This window comes from Lutra lutra, chromosome 7 (assembly GCF_902655055.1).
Source record: "Lutra lutra chromosome 7, mLutLut1.2, whole genome shotgun sequence".
Taxonomy (NCBI): Eukaryota; Metazoa; Chordata; class Mammalia; order Carnivora; family Mustelidae; genus Lutra; species Lutra lutra.
Genome location: NC_062284.1, coordinates 49,454,871 through 49,474,866, shown reverse-complemented (window position 1 = coordinate 49,474,866; position 19,996 = coordinate 49,454,871). Strand labels below are relative to the sequence as shown.

At 35.3% G+C, this 19,996-nt stretch overlaps 1 protein-coding gene across 4 annotated transcripts in view; it reads right to left on the bottom strand.

The window, feature by feature from the left end:
* The window catches only part of GLCE (glucuronic acid epimerase), a 118,212-nt gene that overhangs the window by 38,383 nt on the left and 59,833 nt on the right, over nucleotides 1-19,996 (bottom strand). Inside the window, exon 2 of one of the 4 annotated variants that reach the window (XM_047737674.1) lies at nucleotides 4,677-4,732. The exons of the other annotated variants lie outside the window; for them this stretch is intronic. The gene's annotated coding sequence lies outside the window, so the exon portion shown is untranslated. The remainder of the gene's footprint in view (nucleotides 1-4,676; nucleotides 4,733-19,996) is intronic. 4 annotated transcript variants of the gene reach the window in all.

Below are 19,996 nucleotides of genomic sequence, written 5' to 3'. Positions count from 1 at the left end.
TTTCTTGGTATCAATTCACAGTCTGAATGCTGGAATGAAACAAGGGGACTTTATTTTATAAGCTAAAAACAAAGTCAATGAAACTTACTTTCCACCTTAGTCACAAGAAGTGGCTAAGGAGGTTACAGGAATTTGGTGGCTTCAAGGCTTTTGGGAGTCATATGGAGTCTTTTACATGTCTTTCATAAACGCTTAGAAGTGACAGAGCACCTTAAAGTTAAATACGTCCAACCTGAACATACTTTTCTGTAAGGAACTCCTACAAAGGATTTATAAAATTCTAAGCTAGTATACCTTCCTGCAGTCTTTCCAGGAAAATGAGAAATTACCCTAAAATGCCCAAATATGGATATTCTACTTTTTTTTTTTTAAAGATTTATTTATTTATGGGGAGTGAGAGCATGTGAGGAGGAGGGACAGAGGGAGAGGAAAAGAAGCAGATTCCCCATTGAGTGTGGAGCTGGGCACAGGACTTGATCCCAGGACCCTGAGATCATGATCTGAGCTGAAACCAAGCCAGACATTCAACTGACTGAGCCACCCAAGCAAACCTACAATCTTTAATGATGTCAAATAAGTTACTTCTTCACATTAGACAATTATTTCTCACTTGGATATTCTGTCTCATTCCTGTCTGCTGCTCCTCTCCAAACAGCATTATCTTCCACTAAAACAGAAACACTCTCAACTAGTTTATGATTTTAAACTAACGCTTCTAGGGGCGCCTGGGTGGCTCAGTGGGTTAAAGCCTCTGTCTTCAGCTCAGGTCATGATCCCAGGGTCCTGGGATCAAGCCCTGCATTGGGCTCTCTGCTCAGCAGGAAGCCTGCTCCCCGCCACCCCCCTCCCCCGCCTGCCTCTCTGTCTACTTGTGATCTCTGTCTGTCAAATAAATAAATAAAATCTTTAAAGCTTCTAATTCTCCAAGAATGAATTTCTTATACATCCTTGCTAAGGCATTTATATAAAAAAATAAACTCTTTGAAAGGAGAAAACATGTGTGAATGGATTTTTTCTCCTTCCCAAAGTGCCTAAGACAATACTGGGTTTGTTTTCTTTCCATATGATAGTTTAATTATTCCTGCAAGACATTTGAATAAATTCCTATGAATATAATTCCATCTCAAATTTTACTTGCTATCTTAATCACTTTTTGTTCCCTGGAAATAATCAGTTTGGCATGTATAAAGGATCCCCAAGCTCTGCAACAATGAAACACATTTAAAAGGCAACCTATTAATTAAAAAAAAAATGTATTTGAAATCTTTAAGACAACTGGCATAATAAGATAAAAGTACAACTCAGCAAGTCCTACTTTCAAAACAAATAAATCTAAGAAAGAAGGAAGGAAAATGGACACAAGTTAACACACATACATACACACACTTCATGTAGTCACACCAATCCCATCATACCAGTGACAAATCAAAACCTTCACCTGGAAAAACATTTTGTAATATAACACAATATTATGTATCTCATTGAAGACTACCATCTAGAAATACCACTGATTATTTAGAACACAGTATTGCACCTGGATCAGTGACTATTAGAAAAGCATTAAAAAAAAAAAAAAAAAAAGGAAAAGAAAAGCATTAATGACTGTTCAATCATACTCTACTCTCCTACCAGATTGATACTACTGGTTTGACATACCAACATACTAGACACATATAGGAAGTTGCTCTCTAGCTTAAATAATTAGAATTATGTTATTTTTATGCAAATAAAAGGAACTATGATTACTCAGCAGCCTGTTTTATCCCATCCAAAGGTTTGTATGAAAAGCGGAAATACATATATATCCTAAATGGGAAAAACTCAGAGGCATATATAAAGATATTGAAAAGGTCTTTCAAGAGCTAAAGAATAATAAATAACAACAAAGGGGCGCCTGGGTGGCTCAGTGGGTTAAGCCTCTGCCTTCGGCTCAGGTCATGATCTCAGAGTCCTGGGATCGAGCCCCGCATCGGGCTCTCTGCTCAGTGGGGAGCCTGCTTCCTCCTCTCTCTCTGCCTGTCTCTCTGCCTACTTGTGATCTCTGCCTGTCAAATAAATAAATAAAATCTTAAAAAAAAAAAAACAAATAAAAACATCTAATCAGACAATCTCTTTCAACTGAAGCATATAGACCATTTACATTTAATGGGATCATTGATATGGTTGGATTTAAATTAAATCTCTGTCTTGCTATTTCTCTATTTGTCTCATCTTTCTTTTGTTCTCTTTTTCTTTTTTTCCTGCCAACTTTTGGTGAGTATTTTTTTATGATTCCATTTTAGCTCTACGACTTCTAGCTATACTTCTTTGTTTTTGTTTTTAACTTATAAATAAAATATACTGTTATTCTTGTTTTAAACAATTATCTTATTTTTCTATAGACTTTTCTATCCATACACATATTTTCCATTTCCTATACTCTAAACTTCTTTTTATGGATGCAAATTTCCATCTGATATCATTTTCTTTCTGCCTGAAGAACTACTCTTACCATTTCTTTTTTTTTTTTTTTTAAGATTTTTTATTCATTTATTTGACAGAGAGAGAGAGATCACAAGTAGGCAGGGAGGCAGGCAGAGAGAGGAGGATGCAGGCTCCCCACTGAGCAGAGAGCCCGATGTGGGGCTCGATCCCAGGACCCTGAGATCATGACCTGAGCCGAAGGCAGAGGCTTTAACCCACTGAGCCACCCAGGCGCCCCCTCTTAACATTTCTTATAGTGTAAGAAATTCTCTCAGCTTTATCTTTTATTTTGCCTCCATTTTTGGAAAATCCTTTTTGCCAGGTACAGAGTTCCAGGTTGAGTTTTTGATTGTTTTTCTTCTTCCAGTACTTTTTAAGGATGTCATTTCTGACATGCATAGTTTCTGACAAATCTGTAGTGATTTTTATATATTTGTTCATCTTTTATTTAACATGGTATGTTTTCCTCTGGCTGCTTTTAAGATTTCTTTCAAGACTTTTTGTCACTGGTTTCAACAATTTAATCATTGTACCTGATTCTTCTGCTTGCAAATTTGTAAACTATAAACTGTGGACATGCATTTTCATCAAACTTGGTAAATATTTACCTACTATTTCCTGAAATATTTTTTTCTGTCTCCCATCTCCTTCTGAAACTTGTTATACTTGTGTTAAAGTGCTTGATGTGTCCCACAGCTCACTGATGTGTCTTTTTCCAACTAATTTTTCCTGTTGGTATTTCATTTCAGATAGTTGTTACTGCTATGTCTTCAAGTATTAACTGATCTTTTTCTCCTGCAATGTCTAATCTGGTAATTTCATCTGCTGTATTTTTCCATTTCAGAAATTTTATTTTTCATCTCTGGAAGTTCTATTTGCGTCACACTTTTTAAAAAACAACTCCACGTCTCACATTGGCATGTTTGTTTTCCTCTACTTTCCTGAACATAAGAGTATAGTTCTAATCACTGCTTTAATGTTCTTGTCAGCTAATTTGATCAGATGGGTCATCTTTCTCCCTTCCTATTGGTTGATTTTTGTCAAGGTTATGGGCTATTTTTTCTGCTTCTTTGCATGTCTGGTAGTTTTTTATAGGATGCAAGACATTACAAATTTTACATTTTTGGGTATTGAATTTTTTCAAATTTGTTATGAATATATTTATCTTTCATGCTTAATCTTCACTATATGGATATACTGCATAGTTTTAAAGCAGAAATGGTATTTATAGCAAATATAAATTGACAAATGAATTTGTGTGATTTATCCACAAATTTTTAAGTGTACATTACAATATAAGCAAAATGTTATACAGCAGATTTCTAGGACTTTTTCAATTTGCATAACTGAACTTTATACCCATTAAGCAGCAACTCCCCATTTCCCCCTAGCTCCGGCCCCTGGCAACCACTCTTCCACTTTCTGCTTATATGACTTTAACTACTTTAGATACCTCATATAAGTAGAATCATGCAGTATTTGTCTTTCTGGGGCTTATTTCACTTAGCATAATATCCTCAAGTTTCATCTATGTTGCTGCATGACAGAATTCCTCTTTTAAAGACCGAATAATATTCTACTGTACGTACATACCACCATTTTCCTTATCACCCACTGATGGACACTTGGGTTGCTTCCACTTCTTGGGCTTCTGTGAACAATGGTTCAAGGAACACAAACACAAATCTCTCTTCAAGATCCTGATTTCAATTACTTTGTATAAGTACCCAGGAGTGAGATTGCTGGAACATCTGGTGTGGATTTTTTGAATTCCTTTAAGTGCTTTGTTCTGGGAATAGTTCAATGGCTAGGAAACAGTTTGATAATTTCAAGGCTTACTTTTAAAACTTTGTTAGGTGGGACCAGAGTACAACAGTCTCCCCTTCATCTTTGGGAAGTCCTCCCTTCCACCCACAGTGGAAGCCTGAAATTACAGATAGTAGTACCAAAACCTATATGTTTTTTCCTATATACACATACCTCTGATAAAGCTTATAACCTAGGCAGATTAAGAAATTAACAACATAAACTAATAAAATAGGACAATTATAATAATATATCATAATAAAAGTTATGTGAATGTGGTTGTTCTCAAAATATCATACGATACTCATACTTGTGATGATATAAGATGATAAAAAATGCCTATGTGATGAAAGTGAGGTGAATGACATAGGCATTGTGATGAAGCATTAGGATACTACTGACCTTCTGATGATACATCAGAAAAAGAACCATCTGCTTCTGGATCACAGTTGATAATGGGTAACTGAAACCATAGAGAGTAAAACCACAGATAAGGAAGGGCTAATATAGCTTTTAGTCTACCACAATGCTTTTCTATTAGGAGGTCTTTCCACTCTGGATAGTGTGGCTACCTTACTCTCTGTCATCTCTGAGGAGTTTTCCCCTACTCCTTCCAGTGACACTTTTTCTACTGTTGAGTAGTTATTATACAAGTACACAAAGAATGATAGCGAAAGACATGAAAGGGCACTTTCCAGGTCCTTGGAGTCCTCCATTTTTATAGTCCTCGACTTTCCAATATTTTGCTCAAAATCTTAGCTTGTCATTGCTGAACCCCAAACTCAATCATGTGAGACTCCTGGGCTGTTTAGGTTGCCTCTAGCAGCACTGTGGCTTGGAAAAACTATGGGCTTACCCCATTAGTTTCTCTTCTGTCAGAGATCATCATCCTGGAATGACTTTTACCCAGTGAGTGAAAAACCACAAGTAGGAAAGAAGTAAAGTTGAGAAGCCAATTCTTACAATTAGTAAGTTCCATTTAATTATTAAGCCATTGTTATACAGCAACCTAAAAAGCCTCACTGTACTTGTAGCTAACTTCAGAGGGGCATGTGTTAATTACTGAACTGTCTTATAAAATGTTATTATTCTACAAAGTACATTCTAAATCAAGCATGACTGAGAAGGATAAACTTCCACAGAAATGTAAATTTTTCTTTATCTCTTCTTGTCTTACAAACTGAACAGGAACATTTTTGAGTACCTCTCCAAGTATCATTTTCTTTTTTTTTTAATTAAAAATTTTAAATAAATTTTTATTACAGTATAATAAACTGGTTTACAGCTTAATTTTCACAAAGTTAGTGCATGTCTATAACCAATACCCAAATCAAGAAATATAGTACAAGAACACAGGCTGCTTTAACATTCAGAGTTCAAATTAAAAGAAAAATAGAGGAAAACCACATTATGTCAATAGCTTTTCTCAGATGAAAGCACTTGATAAAATTACCCAGTCATGATTTTATTAAATGCTTATAACAATCAGTATAATAGAACTTCCTTAATCAGCTACACAGAAGATCACATTATTTCCCTATCAGATCTTTCTCCCAAAGTAACAACTCTCCTGACTTCTAACACAATAAATCAGTTTTGCCTGTTTTCAAACTTTATGTAACTAGAATCACAGTGTGCACTCCTTTGTGACTGGCTTTTTCTACTTAACATTATGTTCTTGAGGTTCATCCATGCACTGTGCACTACAATAGTTCATGTATTCTCACTGCTGTATGGTATTCCCTTACACAAATATACCACCATTTAGTTAACCAGTTTGCTGTTTTTGAATATTTGGATTGTTTCCAGTTTTTGCCTGTATGAACATGAACACTCTTACGCATGTGTTTTAGAGAATACTTGTTAGCATTTTTGTTGGATATATACCTAGAAGTGGAACTACCTAGAAGTGGAACTGTAAGGTCATGGGGGTACAACTATGAGTTAAGTTCAACTTTAGTGAGGGAGGGGGGAACTATTAACCAAAGTGGTTAAAGCAATTTATATTCCTACCACCAGGGGAAAATGAGCTACAAATGCAACACATCCTCATCAACATTTGATACCACCAGTCTTTTAATCCAAGCCACTCTGTAGGGTAGAGTGGTATCACATAGTAGGTTTAATCTGTATACTGCAGATGACTAAAGAGATTGAAAATCTTTTAATATGTGTGTATGCCCATTTAAGTGTTTTGTCTAATTTTTCTATTGGGTTATCTGTCTTTCTATTGCTGTTTTTATATATTCTGGCTGAGTTCTTGTCAGATATATGTAATCCAAGTTGCAAATACTTTTTTTTCTAATTGCAAATATCTTTTTCCCACTCTATGACTGCCGTTCATTCTTAACTGTATATTTTAGTGAACAGAATTTCTTAATTTTAATGTAGTACAATTTATCATTTTTTCCTTTTATTGTTAATGCTTTATGTATTCTGTTTAAGAATCTTTACCAACGGGGCGCCTGGGTGGCTCAGTGGGTTAAGCCGCTGCCTTCGGCTCAGGTCATGATCTCAGGGTCCTGGGATCAAGTCCCGCATCGGGCTCTCTGCTCAGCAGAGAACCTGCTTCCTCCTCTCTCTCTCTCTCTCTCTCTCTGCCTGCCTCTCTGCCTACTTGTGATCTCTCTCTGTGAAATAAATAAATAAAATCTTAAAAAAAAAAAAAAAGAACTTTACCAACCCTAAGGTCATGATGACAATGTTTTCCTAGAGCCATACTAGAAGAAAATTATGAAAGAAAAAATTTCATTGGCAAAAGCCAACATATAATTAAAGTAGTAGATCAATCACTTATAAAGCAAGTATGAAGGCCAAAAGACAAAAGTAGTAAAATGAACCACATCTACAGCAATTAGTCCAGGGATACACAAACTAAAAAGATGTAAACTTTTAATACATAAAATGCTTGAAGGTGGTAAAAATTTAGTGCTTTTAGAATGTGCCTGAACTAAAGCAACCACCAACTTAAAATAGACTATTATACGGGTGCCTGGGTGGCTTAGTTGGTTGAGCATCCAGCTCTTGGTTTCAGTCCAGGTCATGATCTCAGGGTCATGGGATTGAGCCCCGGGTCAGGCTCTGCACTAAGTGGGGAATCTGCTTGAGAGCTTCTCTTTTTTCCTCTCCTTCTACCCCTTACCCATTCTCTCTCTCTCTCTCAATATAAATAAATACATCTTAAAAAAAAAAAAAGACTGCTATATACATAAAGTGTTATATATGAACTTCATGGTAGCCACAAACCCAAAACCTATAATAGATACAAATAAAGAGAAAGAATCCAAGAATAACATTAAAGAAAGTTATCATTTCACAAGGGAAGAGAGCAAGAGAAGAATGGAAAAGAACTACAAAAATGACCAGAAAACTATTAACAAAATGGTGTTAACTACATGCCTATTAATAATTACTTTAAGTATTAAAGGACTAAATGCTCCAACCAAAACACACACAGTGACTGAATAAATAAAAAATAAAATCCATCTATATGCTACCTACAAGAGACTCATTTCAGACCTAACTGAAGGAATGGAAAGATACTCCATGCAAATGGAAAAGAAAAAAAAAAGAAAAAAGCTGGGTTGTAATACTTACATGAGACAAAACAGACTTTAAAACAAACATTGTAACAAGAGCCAAATAAAGGCATTACATAATGATAAATATGCAATCTTCCCAGACGGAATCAGGAAGAAACAGAAAATGTGAACAGATTACTAGTTAACTGAAACAAACAAAAGTCCAGGATCAGGACCAGATGGCTTCACAGGTGAATTCTACCAAATATTTAAAGGGTAAGTATCTATTCTTTACAAACTATTTCCAAAAAAGTGCAAGAGGAAGAAATGCTACCAAATTCATTCTACGAGACCAGCATTACCCTGGCACCAAAACCATACAGAGACATTATGAAAAAAGAAAATTATAGGTCAGTATTCCTGATGAACATAGATGCAAAAATCCTCAACAAAATATTAGGAACCAAATTCAATAATACATTAAAAGGATCATCAAATGGGATTTGTTCCAGAGATGCAACATGGTTAATACCTACAAATCAATCAATGTGATACGCTTAAAAAAAAAAAAAGATAAGAATCATATAGGTATCTCAAATAGATGCAAAACATCAAACAGATGCTTGTCTGACAAAATTCAACACCCATTCATGATAAAAAAAACTCATCACTATAGGCATAGAAGAAACACACTTCAACATAATAAAGGGTATATATGACAAGCCTACAGCTAACATCATACTCAATGGTGACAAACTGGAAGATTTTCTTCTAAGGTCAAAAATAAGACAAGGAGGGGCGCCTGGGTGGCTCAGTGGGTTAAGCCTCTGCCTTCCACTCAGGTGATGATCTCAGGGTTCTGGGATCGAGTCCCGCATCGGGCTCTTTGCTCGGCAGGGAGCCTGCTTCCTCCTCTCTCTCTCTCTGCTTGCCTCTCTGCCTACTTGTGATCTCTCTCTGTCAAATAAATAAAATCTTAAAAAAAAAAAATAAGACAAGGATGCCCACTCTTACCACTTTTATTCAACATGACACTGGAAGTCCTAGCCACAGTAATCAGACAAGAAAAGAAACAAAAGGCATCCAAATTGGTAAGAAAGAAGTAAAACTGTCACTACCTGCAGATGACATGATATTATATACAGAAGACCCCAAAGACTTCACACACAAAAAAATTGGAACTAATATATAAATTCAGAAAAGTTGCAGGATACAAAATTAATATACAGAAATTTATTGTTATTTCTAGACATTAATAACAAAGCGCAGAACAATTCTATTTACACTGGAGTCAAAAAGAATAAAATACCTAGCAATAAATTTAACAAAGGCAGAGAAAGACCTGTACTCTGGAAACTATAAGACATTGATGAAAGAAACTGAAAATGATACAAATGGAAATATATACCACGTCCATGGATTGGAAGAATATTGTTAAAATGTCCATTACTCAAAGCAATCTACAGATTCAATGCAATCCCTTTCGAAATTCCAATAGAATTTTTCACGGAACTAGAACAAACACTCCTAAAAATTGTTATGGAACCACAAATACCTCAAATAGTCACAACAATCTTGAGAAAGAAGAACAAGGCTGGAGGTATCATACACTCATTTCAAACTCTACTACAAAGCTACAGTTACCAAACAGTACAGTACCGGCACAAAAAGAGACACATAGATCTATGGGACAGAACAGAGAGCCCAGAAACAAACCCATGCTTCTATGGTCAGTTAATCTTCAATAAAAGAGGCAAGAATATACAATGGGGAAAAGACAGTCTTTCAATAAATGGTGTTGAGAAAACTGAACAGGTACAAGCAAAAGAATGAAACTGGATCACTTTCTTATACCATAAACAAAATAAATGGACTGAAGACCTAAATGTTAAGCCTGAAACCATAACACCCCTAAAAGAAAAGACAACAAACTCTCAAACATCTGTCTCATTAGTATTTTTTTGGATCTGTTATTCAGCCTAGGGTGACAAAAGCAAAAATAAACAACTGGACCCACACCAAACTAAAAAACTTTTTCAGTGATGGAAAGCATCAGCAAAATGTAAAGGAAACCTACAAAATGGAAGAAGATATTTGTAAATGATATTCTAATAAAGGGTTAATATCCAAAACATATAAAGAACTCATATGAACTCTCAATATCAAAAAACCCACAACCTGATTAAAAACTGAGCAGTGGATGTGAATAGATGTATTTTCAATGAAGACATACAGATAGCCAGCAGACATATGAAAAGATGCTCAACACCCCTAAGCATCAGGGAAACACAAATCAAAACATACTGAGATATCACCTCACAGCTGTCAGAATAGCTAGTATATTAAAAAAACAAAACAAAACAAAACAAAAAACCAACCCAAGAAATAACAAGTGTTACAATGTAGAGAAAAGGGAACCCTCAAGCACTGTTGGTGGAAATGTAAATTGGTGCAGTCAGCATGGAAAACAGTATGGAGGTTTCTAAAAAAATTAAAAGCAGAAACACTATATGACACTACTTCTGGGTATTTCTCCACCCAAAATGAAAAAACTAATTCAAAAAGATACATGCACTCTTACGTTCACTGTAGCATTATTTACAATAGCCAAGATATGGAAGCAACCAAACTGTCCACTGATACATGAATGAACAAAAAAGATATGGCATATATATAATGAAATATTACTCAGACATAAGCAATGAAATCTTGCCATTGTAACAACATGGATGGACCTAGAAGGTATCACATAAAGTGAAATGTGTCAAAGAAAGAAATACTGTATGATTTTCTTCGTATGTAGAAACTAAAAAAATAAATGAACAAAACAAAACAAAAATAGATTCATAGATACAGAGAACAAATTTTGGTTGCCAGAGGGGAAAAAGGTGCAGGGTGGGCAAAATAGGTGAAGGGGATTAAGACGTACCAAATTCCAGTTATAAAATAATTCAGTTGACAAGACTGTAAAATTCAACATGGGGAATATAGTCAATAATATTGTAGTAATTTTGTATGGTAACAAATGGTAACTCTACTTATCATGGTGAACTTTTTTTTTTTTTTTAAATTAAAAAAAAATCTTCACTCAATGTGGAACCTGACATGGGGGGTCAATCTCACAACCCTGAGATCATGACCTAAGCTAAAATCAAAAGTCAAACACTTGGGGCGCCTGGGTGGCTCAGTGGGTTAAGCCTCTGCCTTTGACTCACGGCGTGATCTAGGGTCTTGGGATTGAGCCCTGCATCGGGCTCTCTGCTCAGCAGGGAGCCTGCTTCCCCACTCTCTCTCTCTCTCTCTCTGCCTGCCTCTCTGCCTACTTGTGATCTCTGTCAAATAAATAAATAAAATCTTTAAAAAAAAGTCTTAAAAAAAAAAAAAAGTCAAACATTTAACTAACTGAGACACCCAGGTGCCCCAATATGAGGATTTTTTTTTTTTTTAAGCCCCGCATCGGGCTCTCTGCTCAGCAGGGAGCCTGCTTCCTCCTCTCTCTCTGCCTGCCTCTCTGCCTACTTGCGGTCTCTGTCAAATAAATAAATAAAATCTTAAAAAAAAAAAAAAGACTAGTGATTTGTGTTGTTACAGGGTTTCACTAACACTTCACTAATATATCACTAATACTGATGTTTTCTTCCCAAAGTATCTTTTATATAAATAGGGGGGTCCCTCATGATAAATTGGATACTCTTACTATAGCACATACAAATTAGTCTAAGTCAGGATAATCAAGGTCTGGGGAAATAACAAATATTTCCAACACTTTTAAATAACTTAATAAAACAAATTTATTTCTTGCTCAACACGGTCTACTAACTCAAATTACACTTAATTAACTGCCATTGATTTAAGTAAGCAATAATTTTATATGTGTAGTGTGTGTGTATATGTGTGTAATTTTTCTACTGACATGCACTCAAGAATATACTAATTAGCTAGTAGGCTTACTGTGACTGAAGACAGGAAATCTGTACTCGATCTTAGCCAAAAGGCCGAGAAGCAATGAAGACAGGAAATCTGTATTTAAAGTCCTTATTTACAGATAAGGAATATGCATGAAGTCCTTATAAAGTTTTCATGCAGCCATGTTTTGATTTTCACTAAGATGTTAGAATTCCTTGTAGTATAAACTTTCCTGCTTGGCAATTTAGCCTTACTCTAAAGACCCCATTATTCCTATTACTGTTTTTGCAATAAACACTGTGGACAACAAAAAACTACTGCATTTAAAAAGTGATTGATTGGCTATATTATTGCCTCGGATTTTCCAATCTTCTGCACTGTACATTTGTGAGACAGAAAGGGCTTATACAGACTGGAAGATTAATGAGATCTTTATAAAAATATTCCATTTTCAATGTCTTAGTATTCAAAATTCTATCTAGTTTGACAGTTCCAACAAGAACAGTGTTTGGAACTTTGCCAAAATCAAGTTTATTGGTCATGAAATAGTTCTAAAATGTAAATAGTTTGGAAGAAAAGTGGTATTTGTGTCAAAGACCTAGTTCTTATCCAAGTCACCTAAAGATAAGCAGTTTAGCAACAGAAAATGTCATGTTCACAAGATAGTCTAAACAGTACGTCTAGTAACAAAGAACTGAAATGGGTATGTATGTGTGTGTGTGTCTTGATGGATTTAAAGCCTTAATTCTAACAAAAATTCAAAACTTCACATAAAACACTGGGAAGCTGTGCAACATACTAATTAAGAATTCAGGCTTCTAACTAGTCCTTCTGGGTTTGAATCCTGGCTGGTCACTTATTAATTCTGTCTTTAAGAAAGTTATTTAACTTGTTTACATCTCAGTTTCCTCATATACCATATGGGTTTAAAGAATAACTACTTCACAGTAGAATTAAATGAGTTAATGTATGTAAAGGGTTTAGATCAGTGCCAGGCACACTGAAAGTATTAAGTGTTAGTAAATCCACCACAATTCACTGCTTAAAAAAGAAGTAAAGTGAGAGAAAGAATTTTTAATAAAAGTCAAAGTTCAAAATTTTAAATGTCACAAGAAGTTGTTCATATACTTTCAACCTAATGTCTACCAAAGTTTCAAAACCTTTACTACTCCACAAAAGAGTATTATTCCTATACATGATGATCCAATCAAGTGAACACCTAACTAAGCAATTGGACATAAAGACAAGAGCATTACAACTGTTGTTTAAAACCTTATAATCATTATTAACAAATTATTTAGAATATAAGACCATATATAATTAGATGCTGAACTCTGTGGTAAAGAACACACATCTTGACTAAGACAACAGGGAATTCCATGAGAGCTGATACAAAGATACCTAATGTACTATAGGTACTTCCAGTACAAAGAGCTTACTCCACATTATGCCAACCACAGAGAGGGACAAATAAACGAACCCTTTCTTACCTCCTTCCTGCAAAAAAGAAATGCTTAAAAAATATTTGGCTAATGTTATTCCTGATAGCAAAAGTCAGACTTTTTTATGTATATTGTGTTACTATACGTATATATAATACCACAGGCACTTAATTTCACCAGCAGAGTTGTGCTGGGCTGCTCATTCTGAAAATAAAAAACAAAAGTCACTATTTAATTGGTTAAGAAAGAGAAACAAAAAACAGACCAACTCTACCTTCTATGTTAAGTTTAGTACTGTCATAATTTCTGGCCTAAAAATCATAGGCCTGGGAATAATCTTAAAAACCATGGTCCAATTACTCTAGAGACAAAAAGGAGTTTAGATCTAAAGAAGTTTAATGATTTGTCCTAAGTCACACAGCTAGTACTGGCCGTACCAACATTAGATCTCAGCTATGTTGATTAGATTCTAAGGGTCTGTTTTCCATTTCAACCTACTGACTGTACTGATTTCCGTGCAACACCAAAATGAATAAATAAGTAAATACATAAATAGACTCAGGTAATGCTTTTACATCATCCTACTTAATATTATATTTTGCCCTAAAGTAAAACAATAAAACAAAAGAAATAATGAATTCTGGAGTTTTTTCTTACCAAGTATCAACAAATATTCAGCACTTTTTTAACAAAAAATCTATAATTTGACTGCTTATATATACTGAAACAATTTCCCATATTATTTTATCATATTTGAAATATTTTCTACATTTATTGATTTGAGAATTTTAGTATGCTAGAGATAAATACTAAATAATTAATGACTTGCCTATAGATGGATTTACAAATACACAATAAGACCACTAATACAACGAATATGTTAAGAAAAACTCTTAAAACTCACAATTCTACATATAGTCGTTTAATTTGACAGTATAACATTACTACGGGGTAAAATACCATTAAGATAAAGACAGCTTAATCACTGCACAAATGGAATTTATTGATCTACCATAAAATGAGTTTATTGACCAGTTTAAAGTATTATTTCCAAGCTATACAACAGTTTGTTTTGCAAATGTTATACTAAGTATCATTTATAAGAGTTTAATTAGATTAAAAGGTTCTAGTACTACAAATGAATTTGAGATACATATTTTTATTACTAACAGCAATTCATACATGTACTATTTCTGATTCATACATGATTTTATCTTCAAGAAAATTAATAATATTGCTAATATCATTAGAGATACTTTTTGAGACACATATTGGAGACTTAATCATATAATTACCAGTGATAAGTATTCTATTGGTGGTTCCCTCATATAACATGTATAAAATAAGTCTTTCAAAAGTGAAGCCCCTTAAGATTGAAGAAAACACTACAAAGGCTGAGAAGATGTAAGGCTTATCTAATTATTAGTTTCTCTCCAAGAGGCTTAAAACTTTGGAGAGATTTTCTAATAATCTTCATTATTTTCCTAGTATTAGGAAAGGCAATATAGTATAATGGATAAGCACTGACATTTAGCTTAAAAAAACAAAAAACAAAAAACAAGGGCTCAAATTCTGACTCTGCCACTACCAGCTGTGTTACCTTGGATAAATTTTCTTTATTTGTAAAATGTGGGTAATCATACATACCATGTAGGCTAATTGTGAGGACCAAGTTAAATAACATGGAAATAAAAGCACCAGGTTTAGACTCAACTAAAGAACAGTTGCTCAAAAGAAGTTAAACTCCAAACTTCCTCAATTCTCCAAATTCAGAAATGGTGATTGGGATGGCTGGGTGGCTCAGGCAGTTATGTAAGGCTCCCAGCTGAGTGAGGAGTCTGCTTCTCCCTCTCCCTTTGCTGCTCTCCTTACTTTCGCTAGCACTCTCTCTCTCTTAAATAAATAAAATCTAAATAAATATAAATAAATAAAATTTCCTGCTTTGAATTCAGACTGCCATTGATCATAATAGTAACCACCACTCTGGTTTCAGCCACTAAAATCAGTATTGTAATCACACTACCAAACAGAGTATTTAAAGAGATAGGCTCATTCTAAAGCAGATAATAAAGTCATCTTCCCATTTGTAATGACTTCTAATAATGTTATTTTCATAATCTGAATATATAAATAAAATATTCCTCAAGTTGCCTTTCTCCTGCTGAAATTGGGAATAACTCACTTTGTTAATTAGAATCCATTATCAACAGAATCAAATCATAATTACCCAACTGATGTGATGTGACAGGAATGTTATCCTTTAAGGCTTATATGTATTTTAAGCATACATTCTATGAAATTCTTGAAAGGACTTTATATAGCATAGAAACAGAAAAATCTATTTAAATAACTTGGCATCCCTGCACTTAGCCTAACAGATTAAACACAGGCCTTCACAAAACAGAAAAAGTAAATATAAAGCTCCAATAGGATAAAAATCAGTCACTAAAACTTTATGTCTTCATTTTATTCTGTTAGAAGCTAAATTCAAACTAAAAACTCAGTGAATTACAGGATTTTTTAGTAGTCTTTGAAATGCAAGAAAGTAGATGATGAGTATTCCACACATTTTCATTAATTCAATTCAATGAAGCAACATCGTATTTTCAAGCAGTCAATTTAAATGTTTATATAAATTGGGGCAAATTTAAAAATATTCATTCCTAATCTCTTCACCTAATATTAACTGATTAGTTATAAGAATATAACAAAGGCTGAATACGGTGACAGACATCCCAAGAAAGTATCAGGTTTATTTGTTCAGTTAATAGTCAAAGAGGAGAAAGATCTCACTGAAGACCTTAAGATTTCTTTTTCTACCAGTGACATTTGTCAATCCAAAGCAACCTCTAGCACTAGCAGAATTTACTACATTTTCCCTTGCCTTGCAAGTATATTTAGTCACAGATATAATCTATGAATAGATTCTCATAAAGCAATCTAGCTTCAGACAATAATGAAATTATCATTCAAATACTCAGCTATATAAAAAGTTACATTCATTCCACTATAATAAGTACAAAAAGTCAAAACTCATATATGGAAATGTGTATTTATTATAAAATATAGCTAAATAGCCAGAGATGATAGCAAGTAGTTCAATCAAAACTATATTGGAGGGACCCCTGGGTGGCTCAGTGGGTTAAGCCTCTGCCTTCGGCTCAGGTCATGATCTCAGGGTCCTGGATCGAGCCCCACGTTGGGCTCTCTGTTCAGCGGGGAGCCTGCTTCCCCCTCTCTCTCTGCCTATTTGTGATCTCTATCAATTAATAATTAAAATCGTAAAAAAAAACTATATTGGAAAAAACTCTACCCACCTGGTTGATCACAAAAGGAGAAAATCAAGAGAAATAAAAGGGACCAGCTACCCATTCACAAATATGGAGAGCATATTAACATTATTGGTCATGTAGGAAATGCAAATTAAAACCACTACACATACATTAGAACAGAAAAGACAAAAACGAACTGATAATACCAGTGTGCTAATAAAGAGGATACAGAGCAATAGGAACTCTCATACTCTGGTGATAAGAATGCAAAATTGTATAGCCACTTGGAAAAAAGTTTGGCAGTTTCTTAGAAAATTGAATATATATTTAAAGTCCATAATCCCACTCCTAGGTATTTACCCAAGTGAAAACAAACAAAAACCACACAGAAAATACAAAACAAACAAACAGGGGCGCCTGGGTGGCTCGGTGGGTTGGGGCCTCTGCCTTCGGCTCGGGTTGTGATCTCGGGGTCCTGGGATCGAGCCCCGCATTGGGCTCTCTGCTCAGCGGGGAGCCTGCTGCCCCCCCCCCACTGTCTGCCTCTCTGACTACTTGTGATCTCTCAGTCAAATGAAGAAATAAAATAAAAAAACAAAACAAAACAAACAAAAAACCCTTCATGTAAATGTAATAGCAGTTTTATTTGTAATTGCCCAAAGCTGGAAACAACCAACCCAGATTTCTCTCAACAGGTAAATGGATAAACAAACTCTGGTATGCTACATGGCAATAAAAAGGAACATACTAGTGATTTATACAATAGATAAATGAACATTAAATGCATTTTGTTAAGTGAAAGAAGCAGGTCCTAAGAGACTACACATTATGAGACTCCAATTATACAAAATTCTGAAAAAAGCTAACTAAAGACATTACTAGGCTTTGGGAGAGGTGGGAAAAGGGATTGACTACAAAAGGGCAACACAAGAACATTTTGTGGGTGATGGAACTCTTGTTAGCAGATATAGGACTCTGTGCATTTCCACAGAACTATCTAACACAAGGAGTGAATTTTATTGACTATAAATGTTTTAAAAAACCAAACCAGAGAGTCTGGAAAACTGAAGATAGAACGCAAACTGCGATAAATTGAACCTAACTGTATTACAAATGAATGACATAGCAGACTGAAGGGGATATGGGAGAAAAGACCTGACTTAACGAGCTTTGGAAAAGAGCATTTTGGGGTGCCTGGGTGGCTCAGTGGGTTACCTCTGCCTTCGGCCCAAGTCATGATCTCAGGGTCCTGGGATCGCGCCCGGCATCGGGCTCTCTGCTCAGTGGGGAGGGAGCCTGCTCCCCCCACCCACCGCCTGCCTCTGCCTACTTGTGATCTCTGTCAAATAAATAAATAAAATCTTAAAAAAAAAAAGCATTTTCACTGGATTCTGTGAGAATAAAGATAGAAAAAATTGTACACAAACACTGTATTCTTCTGGTAAATTTGTTTCTCACAGGAGTATGGGTGAGCAATTCTGAAACTACCATACACAGATAGTAAATATATAATTATACTGCAGATGAGACTCAGGTTTCTCACTGTGGGCAAAATAAGTTACAAATAAGCAAAAGGAAAATGCTAGAATAATCCGTATGGTGCTAGACTGGAGATGGAAGTATCAGTATCAAATAATGCTTTATATATATACAGATAGTACATACAGAAATAAACACAGATGTGTGTATATATTCAGCTTAGTATACATGCATACATTTCCTAGCTCTGAAAGGCCTAGAAGCAGTTAACGCCTGGGTAGCCATGAGCACACCTAGCACCCAGATGTTGGCTTTTAAATACTATTCTCCAATAAGCTGGACATGGGCTACTTGGAGATGTGGCTGATTTCAGGCCTGGGGAGGAAAAATATCAGATGAGCCTGAAGCATCTTGTGGGGCCAGAGAGTAAGAAAGGGCTGGAAACAACAAAAGACCTGTTGAAAGGACACAGAGGCAAACTCCAAAGGGCTCCCAGTGGCCAAAACTGGAACAATCTGAGCAACAAAAGATATCAACACTAGTACTGATCCTAATCCAGAGAATAAAATAAAAATCCATCAGTATGTGAGGATATAAATAAATGATTAAGTAAATCAATGTGGGGAAGGACAACTCTTTCTTATAGAATTATAATTAATAAATGTAGAAGAGGGCGCCTGGATGGCTCAGATGGTTAAGCATCTGCCTTCGGCTCAGGTGATGATCTCAGGTTCCTGGGATCCAGCCCCATATAGGGCTCCCTGCTAAGCTTACCCTCTCTCTCTGCCTGCCTCTCTGCCTACCTGTGATCTCTCTCTGTCAAATAAAATAAAATCTTTAAAATAAATAAATAAATGTAGAAGACAGGCATGGGATAGATAAATATCAACAAAAAACCAACAAAACAACAGACTAATCGTTGCTTCAGGCAAGATCCACCAATCAATGCTACAATTAGTGGCCAAATTTTTAAAAAGAAACAGGGTATTTGTGTAACTTCAAAGTATTTTCCCCCAAAATATTTATTAAAGGAAAAATAATAAATTTACAGTGGAGAAATCTGGCAGAAACTTCTATAACCAGGTGATATAGGTTAATAAAATCACCAGTAATGAGACATGCTGACATCATATAACCCTTGATTATCATATGCTGAGGAGGACACATCACCTCTCTGGCATTCTTTTCCGAAATCTCTAAGTTTACTTTAACCATGAGAAAACACCAGAGAGGGCGCCTGGGTGGTTCAGTGGGTTAAGCCGCTGCCTTCGGCTCAGGTCATGATCTCAGGGTCCTGGGATCGAGTCCCGCATCGGGCTCTCTGCTCAGCAGGGAGCCTGCTTCCCTCTCTCTCTCTCTCTCTCTGCCTGCCTCTCCGTCTACTTGTGATCTCTCTCTGTAAAAAAAAAAAAAAAAAAAAAAAAGAAAACACCAGAGAAAACCACATTGAATGATATTCCACAAATGTCTACTTGATCAGTCTTCTTGCAAAGTGTGAATGAAAAATAAGGGAAGACTGAGGAACTGTCAACAACTGGAGGAAATGAAGGAAATATAACAAATAAATGTAATGTGGGATCCTGAAAAGAGAACAGTAGTGGAAATATTAATGAAATTCTAGTAAAGTCCATAGTTTAGTAGTCTATGGTGATTATTTAGTTTTGATCACTATACCAAGGCTACATAATATATTAACATTAGGAAAAGCTGAGTGAATAATATAGAAAAACCACATACTATATATTTTTTTAGAACTTATTTCCACATCTAAAATAATTCTAGGGGCGCCTGGGTGGCTCAGTGGGTTAAGCCGCTGCCTTCGGCTCAGGTCATGATCTCAGGGTCCTGGGATCGAGTCCCACATAGGGCTCTCTGCTCAGCGGGGAGCCTGCTTCCCTCTCTCTCTGCCTGCCTCTCCATCTACTTGTGATCTCTCTCTGTCAAATAAATAAATAAAATCTTAAAAAAAAAAATAAAATAATTCTAAAGTAACAAGTTGTTTTAAAAAGGAGATCTTAAAAAAAAAGCCTTTATTCCTCTCTTTCAAAAGTATAGCAAATCTTGTGAATAAAACTTTTTAAGAGTTTATTTGCAAGAAAAGAAAACA